Here is a 14320-nt window from a genome sequence, read left to right on the forward strand (position 1 = left end):
CCCAGTCCCTTGCCTGAAATTCACAATAAAAAAGTACGCGTGCTCGGAGGTGAAAATGCTTGAATCCAAGCTGCATTTTACTCGAAAGTTGATGTTGGCCTGAGCACTAGTAGGAGATGAGTCAGCCCAAATCTTTCAGCCTTTGGATCATCTAAAAAGAAGTCAAGGTTTGAAATAGAAAGAACAATATAAGAAAAAAAAAACAGTGAGGTAAGGAAAAAAAAAAAAATAAAGAGTATGAAGTAGCTAAAAGCTTCATTAAAAGTTGCCTGAAAACTCCAAGTTTCTTTTGAAATGGATTGCAGGTAGCTTATCCTTTTAATGGGACAAAGCACCTTTGCAAAGGCCGCAGGAAGTCCCACTGTACAGGCTTAGATCTTTCTCTTTCTTCTTCTTCCTCGATCTCTTGCACTTGGCTTTCAACTTCACAATCAGATTGAGAGGCGTTCTCTTCCTCTTACAGAGAGCTGAAGAACTTACTTAGCTTTTCTGAAATGGATAGTTGGCTTTCGTCTAATGATTATTCATCTCCATCATAATCATCATCATCTTCAAAAACCAAATGAATCCCATACTTTTTCAACTTAAGCCCTTTAATGATTGGTGGGTCATGCTCTATAATACTTATCTCATAACCATCTTTCAACTTAGAAACTATCGGACGATGATCTGGAAATCAACACAAGTACAGATGGTCCTCGTGCGTCTTTGGAACTCCTTTTAATTCCAGCATTATAGTGTACAAATGTTTATTCATTTTGACAAGAATTGCTTCTATACCTGCTATTATAGGGAGTTGATCTCTTAAGTCATCCGGTATTTGAAGGTCGAGAGAGACAACAACACATATTATCACACCTTTGATCTTAAGGTTTTTGCGTTCTGAAAATCTAACCACCTCTCGAGAAAACCAATCTGGAATCTTGCTTCCAGGCATGCTAAGACTGCGTATGTTCCTCAAACAAACCTGCAAGTAGATATTTTGCTAAGAAATTAGATTGCTATTTCATATATATATATATATATATATTATTTTTGGTTAACTGAAAAATGAAAATAGTTGAAACTTATAAGTGATAGTCTCAAACATTTCTTAAAATGATGTGATTATTTTCTAACAAAGCATAGATGCAATATATTAAACTTTCAAAATTAATTTATCTATATTTGTTACTCGAAATTCTTTTTAAATTTAGTATTTTTTTTTTCAAAGAAGCAAATTCATTTTACATTCAATTATTATATAAGACGAGATTTTTTGTAAATAATGTAATGTGTGGTTAGAATTTGTTTTTAGAGCTCTTTTCAAACGGTTCATCCTCTATATGTATTGAATTGTCTAAAGAATAAGCAAATATAAGTAAATCCATCACTTCTATTAGGAAAAAAATAATTCAAGATTTTAGTAATATAAAAAAGAAGAAGTAATTTTATCAAGAACTTACTAATATTACATTGAGAATGTAAAATAATTGTCAATGAAGTAGCTTAGTTTTTTACACAAATCTCTCCTCCCAAAGCCTCATAGAAGTAGACGAAATGGACCAAAAGTAGACCGAATTGGACAGAAAGGACCAAAGTGGACCAAATGAACTAAAATGGACTGAGTGGACGAAAATGGACTGAATGGACTACACTAGATGGAATTGACCAAAATGCTATGCTGATGTTGCTTAATAAAACTTTTATAACAATAAATGCTACACTGCAACTTTTAAATACTATATAAATCTGGTGTTTTTAATGGCTTATGGGTATGGCTATCTTTTGGCCAAGGGAGAATATGGTTTTTGGTCGACAATGGTGGGTGGCGAGCAACAACTATAGTGATGTTTTTTTTGGTGATTTTTTCATAAATATTTTTCTTATATTTGATTTCTTTTTTAGAAGAATCTTTATAAACTTTTTTCTTTATTAGAACTTAAAAATAAGTAAAATATCAAAACTATTGTTTTACCACATGAACACGTACAGTTTGCAAGATTAGGGATGAAATTGAACTTTGAGAATCAAACTGAAAATAGGCAAAATAAGGGATTCTAAATATAATTAAGAAAATAAAAAATCATTTGCTTTGAGAACTACTTCCAAAGAATAGGAGCAAGAAGTGCAAGTTCTACCAGAATTTCCAACTTGATTCCTCCTCTCTATCTGAAACAAAGGTTCACGTGGCATTTAATTGCCAATTAATAGTGCAAAAAGAATCATGGATTACATTGGCAACCACCTAATATTTTAGGGCTTACATTGCAAAACGAGGGACAAAAATGTAGATTAATAAATTCATTTTATAAGAGGATTATTAAAAACTCAAGGTATAGCCAATAAACTCTCACTCAAACACCTCTGTTTGTAAGCATAAAGTGGAGGGTGAGGTTGTATGTTCAAGACCCTTGGGTGGGTGTGTGTAAATCCTAGTTCGTGTCAACCACAGAGAGAGAGAGAGAGAGAACCTTAGACAGTCTGCTTTTAACCATAGAAGAGAATGCTTTGCAGCCACACGTGTAACCTTGTCAATGACTTCAAGCATTCAAGGCCCCGAATATCCACCACCTTCTCACAGTTTGCAAGGTTCAGCTCCTGTAATCTTTCCAAGTTGGAAAGATCCGACACACTTTCCAATGCAGTACAGTTAGCAACGTTCACCTCCTCCAAGTTTGAGGGAAGTGGAGGGAGAGACTTGAGCTCTTTGCAATAGGGCAATAAAAGCCTTTTAAGATTGAAAAGGCCCGTTAAGCTGGACGGAAGGCTGAAAAAATTATTGTAGCCTAGATTTAAACTTTCCAATGATGACAGCTTAGCAAAATCATCAGGAATCTTCCCACATAGTTTCCAAGCACGAGCATTCAATTCTACTAGCAAGCATAGATTGGAGAAAGACGTAGGAAATTCAGTAGAATTAGGCATGCTGTTTCCAGATAACTCAATATAAGGCTTCTTAGCCATTTTTAGTATCATTAAACTTGAGAGCATCCCAAAGCTTTCAGGTAATTCTGTTACAGCAGTTTCTTCCATCCACAAATGGTGCAAGGACTTCAAATTTCCTATTGAAGAAGGAAGCTTACAGAGCTGTGTACAATTATTCAATCTTAATATAATAAGATTTTCCAGCATTCCTATGGATTCCGGCAATTCAGATATATTGGCACCGACAAAGTTCAAAGTAGTAAGAGCCAACATGCTTCCAATTGATTCTGGTAAAAATCTAAGATCTTTACAATTCCTCATCTCAAGCTTCCTTAGCATTTTCAAGGCACCTACCTGATCCGGCAGATGTGTGATTGGCGTTCTATCTAACTGAAGTTCAACCAAAGAAGCTAGTCCTTCAATTGAATCAGGCAATTTGCTCAGATCCTTACAGTTTCCAACTGATAACTCCTTCAAATATGACAACGAACCAATAGAAATAGGCAGTTCTTTGATTGCACTACCATTGATTAGAAGTTGTGTCAATGATATGAGACTGCCAACAGAATCAGGAATGGCAGTGACTGATCCACACCACATTAAACTTAATATCTCAAGGTTTGACAAAGATCCAACCGAATCAGGTATTTCTTCTATAGCAGAATCATTTGGAGAGAGTTCTTTTAGAGAAGACAATTTTCCAATGCAGTTGGGTAGTCTTCTTAAGAGTTGGCAATGATTTAGATCAATCTTTTCAAGTTTTGTAAGGCGGAAAATGGACTCTGGTAGCTTTGCTATAGCAGTGTTATCAACAAGAAGTTCTTTAAGAGATTTCATGCTTCCTATGTTTGGTAACTCTTTCAATTTTGAGCAATCAGAGAAAATAAGGATTTCAAGATTTTTCAGCCCAGAGATATCAGTTGGAAATTCGATCAGGTTAGAACATTCTCTCAGGTTCAAATGAAGTAATGTACTCATGTTCCCAAGTGATTCATGAATCTTAGTCAGTTTCTTGCAACCCACAAGAATAAGCTTTTCCAGGGCATGGTTCCTAGACAAATCAGGAATAGCAGCTAGATTGTAGCAACGGCTGAGATTCATAACCATCAAGTTCTCAGCCACCTGACAAACAAGAGATTTTACTGTTAAAAAAAGAGAATTATGAAGAACTGATATAAAAAAAAAGGGGGAGGGGGTAGTGTTGGGAAGAACAAGCAGAACACACACAAAAACTCTAGTCAGTTTAGGTAACTCCCAGTAATAAGAAACACATCAACCAAGTTCATTAAAATCTCATTATTACAGTCACATCCAAATTGTGGACCGTACCTTGCTAGTATATGAACCCCATACTTTTTCAATTCCGCTTCTTGAAAGATCAAGGACAGCAAGTTCCCGAGGACAAAAATCAGAAGGAAGAGCTTTCAGAGGACTCCTTTCCATTGTAGCCACTTCAGTCCAGCTGGAAGATATTTATACTTCCCTTCCAATCTCACATTGTTGATTTGAAGAAGTCTTAGATTAACCATTGATTCAAAGGGCTTGGTGCAAAGTAGTGCCTCTCTCTCTTTCTCTGCATTATCCTGAAGAAATTTCTTATACTTTTCTTTTGCATACGTTAATGCAGAGGTGAAATTGGGCTTTCTTTGAAGGTTTTCCCTTGAAATTCTCTCACCACTTGGATCCTGAACAATGGGCTTCCCTTCCAAGTCTAGGACAATTCCTTCTATACATCTTGTTCCCTATTGTCAATCATATAGAAAATAGTTAAAAAATTTGAATGTAGCCAAGTGAAACTGAGACAATAACAAATGGGTATCAAAGTTAACACTGTAAAATTATAATTAAGGATATAGGAATAGTATCCATCCTTTGGGAACTTAGAACTTTTAAGGATCTAAAATGAGGCCAAACTATAAGATCCAGATATTTTTATTTTTCAATGGCAGTAAAATATGGAACTAGCAGATTCAACCATCTCTTCTTGCCAATTTTCAACTCAGAAATAAATTGCCATTCTCTCTCCCTCTCGCTCTGTTTAGTAAGTAGAGGAATAAAAACGAACTTTCCCTCCTCAGAAGAGGACCTACTAAAGGAACACAAAAAAGACCAACCCATCTAAATTGTTGGAGGGCGAGGAGGATAGCAGAGGAGAACATATCAAACAACAAGATGAATATGCCATTTAAGGGTTAATAGGGATCGACAAATTGTTTGGTCTCATGTCAATCGAACTATAGGTATGATATATCTTAGCCATTAATTCATGAAATATTAGGATTTAGAGAACTTCATAGTGAAATACAATAGAATTATAGAAGATCCTAAGCCCTCTGGTTTATGAATACAATAGAAATCTAGAGAATCCTAATCCTTACTGTTCTTATCCATGGTTTAGACTGAAGATGTTAGCTTGAACATCTTTTATCATCTATCTGAAAGCTTTGCAATCTCCCATCAATCTTCACCTACTGGAACTCTACCCTGAGAGTGAGAAGGAAATTTGAAGATACACTAGTGCATGAAGCAACTAGTGGAGCACAAACATTAGTATTCCTTTTTCCCCATGAGAATTATACATAGCAATATGATGCATGTAATGAAATATGTGAGTATTTTTCTATATTTGCCATTGAGGATTATACATAGCAATATGATGCATGTAGTGAAATATGTGAGTACTTTTCTATACTTGCCGCTTGGAAAAGTTTTAAACTAGCAATTCAACAAAAAAGGAATAGAGAAAAAATAAGATGAGGTATCTCACTATCAGTCATACCTTCTCATCCTTTAAGACAGTCATGATTTCATCACGATCCCACAGTCTACTTCGCGTACCAGGATCTACAGGACTTTCATCTAGAACAATTTGTCTACCCATATCTCTAATCTTATCGTGCATCCACAAAGAATTGTCCTCAAAAACCTTAATGAGTGATCTTGCTCTGAGCACTGTAACTGCTATCTCAGCCCTAAAACCACAACCTTTCAATGCATCAAGTATATCCTCTCTCTTCATTTCCATTTTAATGAATAAACATGCAATGTCAAGGAATATACGCTGTTCTTGTACATCTAACCCATCATAACTTATCTTTAATACATCCTGAAGATTGTGTGGACGAATCCTTTCCAACTTGTGCAGAGCATCTTTCCATTCCTCTATCCTCCACCTTTCAAACAAAAAAGAGCCAAATACTTCCAGGGCCAATGGTAGACCTCCTGTAAGAGAGACCATTTGCTTGGATAGATTCATAAATCTTTCTGTGGGTTTCTCTCTTCTTAGCGCATGGTAGCTAAAAAGTTGTAGCGCCTCAGTGGGGGCCAACTCTCTGACCTCATAAAACCCATTCACAAGATGCTCAGGTAAAGCATCTCTGTTTCTAGTGGTAATAATAATTCTACTTCCTTCAAAAAACCAATCTCTTCTCCCAGTTAGCACTTCAAGCTGTCTTACATTGCGAATATCATCCAAAATAACAAGAACTTGCTTCTCATGAACTACATCTTTGATTGCAGAGATACCAGAATCAACCTCATACACAGGAGGCTTATTAGGAGAAAGATGATTGATAAGTTTGTTTTGAAGGTACACTAAATCATCATCTGTTTCAGAATTTTCTCTGTCATTTTTCATGAAAACAAGGCACTCAAAGCTACCAACGAGTTTATTGTAAAGAGCTTTAGCAAGTGTGGTCTTACCAACCCCACCAACCCCATGTAATCCCAAAACTCGAACGCCATTGGATCTAACATCTAACCTGCTCATCAGTTCTTCAATACATGGAGCCACATTTAGTGGAGTACTGTCTAGTTCTTCCAACACCCTTTTGACTAAAAGTTGAATCAACTTTGCTCGTGCCTCATTACTGCCAATAAACATACATGAGTCTATAGGAAACAAACCAGCAAGGCAGATGCTAATAACAAAAAACATCAACTGTCAAATGGTAGAGAGAAACATAGATAAAGAGTAGCAAGTGCCTATTTTGATGATAAATATAAGTGCCTCAAACTCTATGGCCTTCCAAAGGATGACCGCTGGGAAACAGATATTATGTGCATAAAAATATAATCATGTGTAAGAATGAATATTATATCACTTTATCATAAATGTTTTGGATTTTGTATATAAAACCTTAAAGTGAAGCCTGACAACTGCTAAATGATCCCATTGATGATGACATAATACTGGCTTCTACAGAGCATGGTAGTATTTGTTAGGACAAAGACTGTTAGATGACATAAAATGTAAATGCGAGCAAGAAGCACCGGATCTCCCTTAATGCATAACATCCAATCTTAGTTGAGTTGTTGATAGAAATATTGAGATAGCCAGTTTCTGTTAATAATAATATGCACCTCGTAATACTTAATTCATCTTAAGATCAACTCTACACATAAGTTAGGTTAAAAAAAAACTGTTAAAATTCAATTAAACTATTTATCAAGTGAAATGGGGTGGCCCCTATTGATGAAGAGACGAGAGAGAGTCACTTGGGACGATGTAGTTACATTCAAAGGAAGAAGATTAATGCACAAGTGAGGGAGCGAATCAATTAAAGTTGAGGTAGCCAAAAAAAAGGTAAAGAAAGACTTAATAAATGTTATAAAAATGACATGTCAATTAGGAAAGTATCCTAGGCAACGAGGATTACATAGAATGAATGGCAAAAAAGTAAATGGTGACCAACCTTTACTAGTTGATCATATCTAACCCACCCCAAAATTTTGTATTATCGCTAGGTTGTTAAAGAAAAAGAAAGAAGACAGTAAAGGAGAAGATGCAGATATTATATATTTCAGTAGATGCTTAAATGATTAAAAAAAAATGTAAAGCTAAAACGTCCGCTAATTTAAATAAGCAAAAAAAAAAAAAAAAAAATTAAAGATGGATTAAAGAATTGCAAGGTGCACAGACATATCATGCTGAAGAAGCTACTGTTCATGTAAAGCAAATTGCCACATTTCACTAAACAATTCGAAGTTACTAAATCTTCAACTCAAAAATACAATTAAGCACATGGATGCCTTTGTTGTGGAGCGAGGTGTAGAGTTTGTCTATGAAAGGGTAGCGCGCGTCTTCGCCTCGGAAGCTTAAGAACACGTGCCATCGGAGCCTGGAAACTTCGGAACTGGAAATGGCTTCGTCGGCGACTTTGTGATCCGCCATGGTTTCTTTACTTTTTGTCGCAAAGTGCTTCATGTGCGGTGTGGTGAAGAAAGTTGAAAGGACTTCGATGCTTGAACCTGATCTCTTACTTTGTATGGTTAGAAATCATGGGTTAACTGTTGCATACTCTACGTTTTTTAGTTTGGTCAATTCTTAGTGATGTTGGTAACAGTTTTCAGTTTTTGATGTTTAATCAACATAACAGTATTTCGTATCTTTATAATACTTTTTTATCACATGTATTTTTAAAAAATTTAAATAATATTATTAAAATAATATACCAAACAGATTTTTAGAGTCATTATTAATAAAGATATTAGAAAAATTTTGACATAATTTTTATAAAGGATATAAAAAATTATAAACAAAATTAATTGTTTTTACCTTTTCTTGGAAAATAAGTCCAAAACCAATGTTTTGAGACTTTCTTTTAACATTTCCTTCAGTTTTTAGTCTTTTTTGTTTTTGCCAATGTTGAATATTGCACGCTGATGATTTCTTTTTGGCAATATACTCCATTTTGCTGCTTATTTTCTCTAAAGTAGGTACGTAAGGAATCAATTCAGCAAAAAAAAAAAAAAAAAAAAAAAAGGTACGTAAGGAATCATTGATACAACAGGTTTCCACTTTCGTTTATGAGTAAGGCTAGGGACCAAAAAAAAAAAAAAAAAAAAAAATTCTAGGAACATGAGACCCACGCGCTTGTGAGAAGCATACCATAAAGATGGGCTCTCTTTCCGCACTCAAAAATTCAGGATTAATTTACTTATATTTTAACTTATAATTAGTGCATTAATTTACAAAACATACTTAAGTAATTGAGGTGTTGTGACTTGTGAGAAGGGGTGTGTTTTTGGTTAAATAAACTTTTCTAAAGTTTTTTTTAAAGATATTTACAATATACTACTAACTCTGTAGCTTAAACATTTTCCCCATTAGACCTCCAAACATGTTATATATAGAAATGTGTTAATTAAGTTATAAGTCCCTTGGCTTGCCTTTTTTAAAATTAATTTTATTTTTTCAAATCATAAAATTCTGTAAAGGTTGGAATTTGGTGTGATGACATGATGTTCATAAAAAATGATACATTGTTGGTTGGAGTTTAAGCATCAATCTTTTCAAAAAAATTTGAAGATAAAGTTACTTGTTATCTCTCTTAAGAAAAAATAAAAGTTTAACAAAAAAAAAAAAAATTGTACACTGATTATGACTTTGTTTTTATTTATTTATTTATTTTTAATGTAAAATTATAAACTTCCATATCTCTTGTATGGCATAATGTTTCATGCTTGACAAGCGGCTAATTCATTTACTACTAACTTACAAATTTACAATTCTATTTCTATTTCATGGTGTTGATCAGTGACTCTTTGAAATCATGATTCTCACCGAGATGTCTCCTTTCGAGGACTTCTAGAATTTTTAATTGTTACAAGACGAATAGATGGATCAAGTTGAGCTCACTCTTTTGATGGAAGTGTTTTTCCTTTCTTTTTTCCTTTTTTTTTTTTTACTGAGAGATTAGCTTCCAATTCATATGTATTAGGTTTTATTTACCTCTCTAGCATGCACGGAACAAGATTTTCCCTATGTATTATATCTTTTACAAAGAACAACCAAAGGTTTATATTGGTCCAATTCCTTCTATTTCTACTTTCTCTTTTTGACCCTTCCTTGCTTTATTTTATTTAATTTTGTTTGTTAAAACTAGGTTTCATGTGATTAATTGACTTGCAACAGTTTTCCCAAATTTTCTACTACTCAGCCTCCTTTCCACTCAACCCTCCATTAATTTACTTGTCCCATCCATTGCTTCTAATGTTTTCATCAATTTCTTGTCTATTTGATGCTCCTCAAACAATGGTGTATTATGTTATCATTCATGTGATGAAGCACTGATGTTTTAGCAAGCCAATCATCTACTTCTCACTTCTCTTTAATGAACAAATGCGTTTCACAACTTCAATATCAGGTTTATCACACACAACATTCATTGGTTTGCTTTTATTACTACATCTTTTTGCAAAGGACCTAACTAACATGGTCATCATACAATGATTTATTGAGTCCCTTGAATTCTTAATTTTTGAAAAAACAATATATTCCAAACACGTAATTCTTAATTTTTGGTATACACTCTCAATTAAAGAACTTCAGGTGAATCTGATTATTTTTAGTTTAAAAATAAGTAAATAATATCTTTTATAAAAGTGTACATTTGCAACAAACAAATCAATAAGATTCATTTAAAATTTAACATTTCCATCGAAAAAGAGATGATTGTATGCTTAGATTGTGAAAAACTAATTACGTTGAAAAAAATATCCTTCACGATCATTATGAAAAGACCTGACAAAAACCAAACATTATGATGTAATGATAAGATTCACATGCATATGTAAAGAAGACATCAAAAATACCTTGTTCGCCCATATGCACATGCTCTCACAATCTCTTTGAATAAATTATGTATGATGCCCATCCTCACAATACATATGAATTTGTACCTAAAACTTATCTACGTTTTTGCTTCCCTTCCCTTTATCTTTTTCTCCTTTCATTTAGCCAAACATAGTCTAGACATCATTTCACGCTGATAAAGTAGTTCTAACATCCAAGACCATTAATCTTAAAAAATAAATAAAAATAAAAATCTGGCTATAATTGAAATTTAATCTTATTCCTTCCTTTTCAATTCTTAGACAGAGGCTGGCGCATGAAAGGCATAAGCCAATTAATCTTGTTGTGGCGCAAGGGTACGATGAGCATGTTCCTGATAAAAATCAATACTGCCTCTCTCTAGAAACTTCTAGACACTCACACACAATCTCTCTCTCTTTCTAGAAATTTCTCTCTAATTCCGGACATTTCTCTCTTGCTCTCTTTCCGGAATTATCTCCAAGATAGTTTTCATATTTTCTCTAGAAGCTTCCTTGCACTGGTAAATTTTAGCCACAAATTTATAAGGTGTCTAGAAGGTTGGAGAAATGCATTAATTTAATGCCAATAAAAAGGAGGAAGCTAGAAGCTTCAAGTTGGTTTCCTAACCAACATACATCTAGTATAAATAGATGTATGAGATGGTGAAGTGTGTGCCATAGATAACAAGTGTTACAATCAATACACACACGGCACTGTTACAATCACACACACTATCCTCAAATACACTAACACACAATTAACACATTACACCTTACCCCTAGACGCCTAGCTACTAACCCTTGACTTTATTTTCTTCACTTCACCTGCTGCACTTCACGTCACACACTACTTCACCTTATTCCACACGTCTCACACACCTCTCACTAGTCTCACAGTACTCTACTTCACAAGTCTCTCATAGTTCATACAACTTCACACATCTCTCACTTGGTGCTTTATGACACTCTTCCACTTTCGCAAAGCTTCGGCCTTCTTAGGAGGTGTGGTTTCGCCACCAGCCACGATCTCTCACAAATCTTGCCCTTGCAAGTATGACTCCATACAAGTCGACCATTTGTTGTAATTCTAGTATCAGAGCTTGGCGGCCAAGGACCGTGTTTGTGGTGTCTAGGACAGTATTTTTGGAGGTGTTCATTCTACTCGTGTACAGTCTAGGACTGTGAAGCTCGTGGTCTGGGACCAAGCTTATTTGGTAGAGCAAGAAATTTCTCCAAGTTGTGATGGTGGACCTCCAAGCTATCAGTGGCATTAGAAAGCTCAATAACTAGAATTACAACACATGGTCGACTTGTATGGAGTCATACTTGCAAGGGCAAGATTGTGAGAGATCGTGGCTGGTGGCGAAACCACAACTCCTGAGAATGCCGAAACTTTGCGAAAGTGGAAGATTAAAGCCGGGAAGGCTTTGTTTGCAATCAAGACAAGCATCGAGGAAGAGATGCTGGAGCACATCAAACATGTAAAGACACCAAAGGAAGCGTGGGACACCTTTTCAACACTATTTTCAAAGAAGAATGATGTAAGGCTACAATTGCTTGAGAACAAGCTAATGTCAGTGGCACAACAAGATATGACAATTACGCAATACTTCACCAAGGTAAGGTCTCTCTATTGCAAAATCTCTAAATTAGATCCTGCATCAAATATTTCTGATTCAAGAATGAGAAGGATAATTATTCATGGGTTGAGACCCAAATATAGAAGTTTTGTAGCTGCCAGTCAAGGTTGGCTTGTCCAACTATCATTAGTAGAATTGGAAAATTTGCTAGTTGACCAAGAAGCATTGGTCAAGCAAATGGTTGGGGTCTCACTAAAGAGTGACGAGGAGGCACTCTTTAGCAGTCTCTATAAAGACTAACGCAAGAAAAGATTTAATGCAGGTTCTAAGAATAGAAATGATGAAGATAGAAAAGATAAGGAGAGCTCTCAAGATCGAGGAGCTCAAGGAAGTCGCGACAATAATGATTGACGACCCACGGGTTACAGAAATCGTAATGTCAAGTGTTTCAAGTGTGAAAAAATGGGCCACTTTGCACGAGACTGTCGATACAAGTGGAGAACAGCTCAAGGAAATACAGTGACGTTTAGCAACCTAGAAGATGATAGCGAAGGAGAATGGGTTATTGAATCGTGTTTGGCTATGATAGAGCTAGTTGAAGAAGCAGTAGAAGAGGAAGCAATGCTACCAGTTTCAAAGGAAATTGAAGAGAAAATGCCTGAGAGCATAAGGGAGTAGTCTAGGAAAGATCAGTTCATGGTAATTGATGAGTTACAATTTGGTATCAGAGCTTGGCGGTCAGCGATCGTGTTTGTGGTGTCTAGGACAGTATTTTTGGAGGTGTTCATTCTACTCGTGTACAGTCTGGAACTGTGAAGCTCGTGGTTTGGGACCAACCTTATTTGGTAGAGCGAGAGATTTCTCCAAGTTGTGATGGCGGACCTCCAAGCTGTTGGTAGCATTAGAAGGCTCAATAACCAGAATTACAACACATGGTCGACTTGTATGGAGTCATACTTGCAAGGGCAAGATTTGTGGGAGATCGTGGCTGGTGGCGAAACCACACCTCTTGAGAATGCCGAAGCTTTGCAAAAGTGGAAGAGTGTCATAAAGCATCAAGTGAGAGATCTGTGAAGTTGTATGAGCTATGAGAGACTTGTGAAGTAGAGTACTGTGAGACTAGTGAGAGGTGTGGAATAAGGTGAAGTAGTGTGTGACGTGAAGTGCAACAGGTGAAGTGAAGAAAATAAAGTCAAGGGTTGGTAGCTAGGTGTCTAGGGGTAAGGTAAGGTGCTAAGTGTGTGTTAGTGTATTTGAGGATAGTGTGTGTGACTGTAACAGTGTCGTGTGTGTATTGATGCAATATTAGTGCTTGTAAAGTGTTGTAATTCAAAGAGTCAAGTTTTAAATAAAAGCTCATTGTTCAGTCTTTTGTTCAACAATCTAGTGTTAGAGCTTCCGCTAACCCAACAGTTCCTAAGGCATCTTTTATAGGTTTATGCATTCTCATTATACCCTTTTGAGGTTCCAAATGTTGAACCTTTTATGCATTTACTTTCGAAATGAAGTCTTAAGTTTTAGAAAGAAATGAATTATCCTCTTGATTGGGTTGCTTTTGTCGACTATTACTTGGATACTTGTAACACTTACTCTCTAATGAAGACATACTAATGATCTGTTCTAATAACGGGCTTAGCACCCAGTAGGGATTTTGGCTAAGTCAAACTTTGGGCACTTGAACACCTTGACAATTTGATCAAGGAACCTGCAATTGTCAAAAGTCCAAGGACTAGGACTAAGTAAAGTTCAAGCATTTAGAACATTGAAGATCCAAGGGCTCAGGACACTAAAAGGCCATTGCGTAAATAGTCTTTCAACTATTGGTTCTTAGTAGCATTAGTATTTTAATTAAAAAAAATTTGTTTTCTTCTCCCATGGAATGGTATTATGGTTTTGGACAAAATCATGTTCATGTAACAAATAATTATATATCGAAATTTCCAGGTCTTAAGTAATTATGAATTTTGTTTGCTAAACCTTTAACCCTTAGAAATACATGTATATAAATGATATATGCTATGAATATGTACGTTCTAAATATAATCAATAAGTGGATTTTAATTAGCTTAACTGGTAAAATCTCTGATAATTGAATAGTATTCTCGGGTTCAATCCCTACTTACACCAAAAATTGATTGATGTCTTGATTTAATGATAAAGAGCTATCATCTAGAGCGAATGTCATAGGTTGAACTTTCTCAATATATATATATATATATAGAGAGAGAGAGAGAGAG

At 35.3% G+C, this 14320-nt stretch overlaps 1 pseudogene; it reads right to left on the reverse strand.

The window, feature by feature from the left end:
• Nucleotides 1-50: 50 nt before the first annotated feature.
• On the reverse strand, nt 51-8253 carry LOC111990401 (disease resistance protein RPV1-like; annotated as a pseudogene).
• Nucleotides 8254-14320: the final 6067 nt, after the last annotated feature.

This window comes from Quercus suber, unplaced genomic scaffold, assembly GCF_002906115.3.
Source record: "Quercus suber isolate HL8 unplaced genomic scaffold, Cork oak 2.0 scaffold_264, whole genome shotgun sequence".
Lineage (NCBI taxonomy): Eukaryota > Viridiplantae > Streptophyta > Magnoliopsida > Fagales > Fagaceae > Quercus > Quercus suber.